This window comes from Pygoscelis adeliae, unplaced genomic scaffold (genome assembly GCF_000699105.1).
Source record: "Pygoscelis adeliae isolate BGI_AS28 unplaced genomic scaffold, ASM69910v1 Scaffold38, whole genome shotgun sequence".
Taxonomy (NCBI): domain Eukaryota; kingdom Metazoa; phylum Chordata; class Aves; order Sphenisciformes; family Spheniscidae; genus Pygoscelis; species Pygoscelis adeliae.
Genome location: NW_008825614.1, coordinates 2,048,409 through 2,052,616, shown reverse-complemented (window position 1 = coordinate 2,052,616; position 4,208 = coordinate 2,048,409). Strand labels below are relative to the sequence as shown.

The window sequence follows — 4,208 nt, the reverse complement described above, 5'->3', positions numbered from 1 at the left end:
GTAAGGCAGATCATCATTTTGCTACTCATAATTCAAATAGCCTTTTCTATCTGTGCAAAACATATTCTAGAAAAGTGATCAAATTGCTGCTTTTTCTTTTTTGTCTGCCTAAGAAGTTCCAGGCAGAAGGGATCCTGCTCTAGCCTTCTCTTTCCAGAATACCCTGTAGCGGAATACCCAACGACGACCGAATTGGGCAGAGCATCTAAATGCTATTCTCCCCGTCTGCAGGTCGGTGACAAACTGACAGCAGAGACGGGTCTCCTTCTCCTAGGTCGAGGAAACGGAAGCAGAAATCCCTCCATATGCAGGGTATGGTTTTGCTTCTCAGCCCAGCAGCAGTTCAGGATGGAATTGCACTGCTCGAACAGTTTGCAATTATCTGGTCGCTGGCAAATTTATCTGTATCTCTGCCTGTACTAGCATATTATCTGCAGTATTTTGAATCTGTCACAATACAGTAGAGATTTTTGGTGTCATTTTCTGGTTACAAGAGATTTACAGCAATGAACAATTGCCCAGTAATTGGACAAGCAGAGTCACTGTTGCTGTCTTCCTCCTCTGACGCAAGTGAAAGGCACTTTAAAACCTCTGCACCGCCCATCGGAGTGAAGCACAGGATGTTTTGGCATACAGTAGGAAAGACTCCATTAGACTAGCTTTTGCAGTAAAATGGAAGTGACTATTTATAAAGCCATTACAGAAACATTTATTGCTGTTAGGCACCATGGTATCAGCTGTTCTGAATTATTTGTATGCTTTAAAAACATACTGGAGTGTTCATCTGCTGCATAAAAGACCATTTACCAGCAAGATTTCTGTGCATCAGTGGCTTACTGATGTGCATGTAGTCTTCCCCGATCCAACAGCTACTAGGTTCCTCAAGGGCTTCAGTGATGTCTCTCCTCCAGTATTTTGTCTCCCTTCGAGCATCTAATATCTGTTATTTATACTGCATTTCTACAAAAAATTTTAGTCTCCGGCTCACCAAAGAGGAATAGCCAGTGCCTCAGGGCCCATCCAATTTATACAGTGTCATATCAGAACATGGCTAAGCTAAACTTTTGCCTAAATGCTGGACTTAGTGGGAACAGCTCATTGATCTCCCAGTTTTTCTTCCCAGACCTTACACTAATCAACACCCCTTTACTGCCGTTGGGGCAAGATCCCTCAGAAATTCTCCGGTGTTGTTTTTAGCCTTGTCAATGTAGTGAAGCTCAACCTGTTGTCCATCCAAAGACAGTAACGCACTTAAATCCACCTTTACGCTTTCAGACTTCATTCTACCCGTGCCCTAGCAGCTTCTGAGGCTTCTCAGGAAAGGAAATTCCTTTTCTATGGCCTTCAATCCATTCTACCAAGACAGAGGAGCTTGCAAATTTGGCCTCAAAGGACACTGCTATTCAAAAGAGAATTTTTATTAGTTTTCATTTCTAATCTCGTTCATGGGGCACTATGTGTACCAGAAGTGGAATTCCTGTGAACAACACATTTCAAAAGACCACAGTAACCCTATTTGCATAATATAAAAAGAAGCCTTTGCTTGAACTTGCTAAGACAAGATAAGTTTCATGGAAACTGCAAATGCTCAGTAATACTGGTGATTTTTTTTTCCTGTGGGGTTTGGGGGAGGGGAGATAAATACATACTTAATTTAAAACTATCTATTAAACAACTATGTCTGTACATACTCACTGGTTTACAAACTCGGGAAAAAGCTCAACCCTTATATTTGTAACACTAAAGATAATACTCATTTAAAATTGCAGATGATTAATCATATCAGTGCTCACAAAGGAGTTATATCCATAGGGAAACAGCCTGCAGCCTATTTAGCATAAACTCCTGTATTGTGGTAGTTGATTTTTTTTTTTAACATAGCATAATTTTAATCAGTAAGTCAAGTTAAACAAAATATTAACTACTGCTTTTAGGATGATAGATTATTTTTTTTTAAAGGTGAAACTGTGACACTGTAATGGATTAAAGAGAACAGAAGGTTAACCTACACTGGCTTTCAAAAAATGGAAGTGCACCATATCTTTTGTTATGTTATTTTTCTCTTATTCCTTTGGACGGTTGTGTTTTTTCCTTTGGCGATGTTTGTCAGCGTGCCATTTATTTTTCTTATTCTTGGAGTACCAAAGATCCTGAAATGGCTTGATGATTACAACCATGTGAAAATTTATTTTCTTGAAGTATGTTCTGTTAACTTTTGTTAAGATGTGGAATTGTGTATGCAGATTGTTATCAGAGGTTTGCTGGGAAGTTAACCTATTCCAGCAGGGAGAACTTGAGTGCATCGATGGAAGTGGTGAGCCTGAATCCAAATTCTGGATCTGAATACCCTGAAACTGGGGAGGAAGCTTGGATTGGGAAACGCAGCTGAGCTTTTGCACTTTGTTCCATCTCCAGCCAGCGTGAGTGAGTGGCCTTAGGTACAGGACATCAGCAGAGGTTGTTTCATGTGCAAAAGGAGTTAAAAAAATTGCCAGCATTCAGAAATCAAATATTGTTGATACTGCATTTGCACTGTTAAATTTGCCTTGCTGGAGAGTTATATAAGTGTTATTTTTATAGGTCAATTGTTAAACACCTGAGCCGTTGGATACAGTATGGAATAATAGCATCTGACGTGGGTGAATTCACCTAAGTGCAAAGGGGCTTGCTGAAAGCTCTCCACACTATGAAGACAAATGGGCATAAGCAGTACAAGGGGTGTTGTGTCGGCTCCTTCTAAAGAGGTGACTTTCCTCCTCTGCAACAGCAAGTAAGGAATACTGCAGTTTAGCCCGGTTATACTCTAATGCTTAGGAAGTGCTCTCACTTTTTCAATAATATGAGCAATTACAAGCGTTGTAACATACTGTACCTTGTCCTTTTAATGTTGATATATTACAGCAGCTCGTTCTTGGAGTCGAAATGGCAACTGCTATATTTTTCCTAGACTGTTTCATTAGTTGTGGTTGGGAAAGTTACATAGAAGCATTATAAAAATTTATATGAGGCTTTTTACAGCATTTGAAAATAAAAGTAGCATTCTTTTTGTAAAGTTGCTGGTTTTATTTTTTCATGCCACTGTACTGGATTTGTTTCTCTTCCGGAATGGGAGGCATCTAAGGAATTGAGACACTATTTTGTGTATTCTTATCTTCAATTCCATGGACAGTGAAAACCCATGTCGCTACTCTCCGTCAGAAAGTAGCGATCGCAAAAGTTGTTCAACTTGTACCAACTGCAGTCACATGAAGCTCCTTCTAAAATGGTTATTGCTCTTCACAAGAGACTTTTCTTCTTCCCTGTAGACCATAATTTATTCAAGAAAGGCTTCCATGGGCAGTTGAGTCCTCTGACTCACTATAGAAATAATTTTGCCCTACTGTTCCCTGTTCCTCTTTGCGTTTAGAGCAGTGGCAGCAGATGCAGTTGTGAAATAGTCACGTAAAAAAATTATTACAGAGTTGAGCAGCTGAAAGCAAAGAGGAGCCAGCAGCTGGTGACTGGCCTTCTCTGGAGCTCTCCAGTGACTAACAGCCTTCCACTTGAAAATTGCTGCTCTCAGTAAATGATACAATTTTAACAGAATTTTACAAATTCTATTTAATGGGATTACACTTTTCTTCCAGTAACCAGATATTATCTCACAGAACTACATATCATAAGGAAATGCAGGCTTAGTTCTTTATCTCTTTGCATTACCAAACTCGGTATTCCTCAAAAATACAGCACTTTAATGGCAAATATAAAGGCTATGCCTTCAGCATGTGCGGAAATGTGGTTTGTTTTTTTAAATCAACCACTTTTAAATATTATATGTTCAGTGTTTATAAAACATACTGCAAATATCTGTTGTGCATTTTTCATGTTTTTATTCTTGTACAAAGTGTGCCTTGTACCTAAGCAAAACAATGCTTTGGACAATAAAATGTCTTTTCTGACAATCTTCCTATGGAAAGAGAAGGGAGGAGTATTCAAAAGAGTTTGTCTCTTGCTGTTGCGAGTGATGACAATAGCAGTTCCCAGCTCTGGACTAGAGAAGGATGTATTTGCAGTTCAGGCACTGCTTAATGTACTTCCTTAAGGTAATTTTATTGATCATGCATGTAAATTTTAAATATCAGAGAGGTTCTGAAATGCCTATCCCATAGCTGAATTTCAAAGATGAAAGCAGGTTTTAAAAGTGGGTGCCGGTAGACTGTAACCTGTCA

General features: G+C 39.1%; 1 protein-coding gene across 1 annotated transcript in view; it reads left to right on the top strand.

The window, feature by feature from the left end:
* STK38L (serine/threonine kinase 38 like) overlaps window positions 1-3,052 on the top strand; it is a 22,324-nt gene extending 19,272 nt beyond the window's left edge. The window contains exon 14 of the mRNA XM_009332812.1: window positions 1,960-3,052. The gene's annotated coding sequence lies outside the window, so the exon portion shown is untranslated. The remainder of the gene's footprint in view (window positions 1-1,959) is intronic.
* The last annotated feature ends 1,156 nt before the right edge of the window (window positions 3,053-4,208 follow it).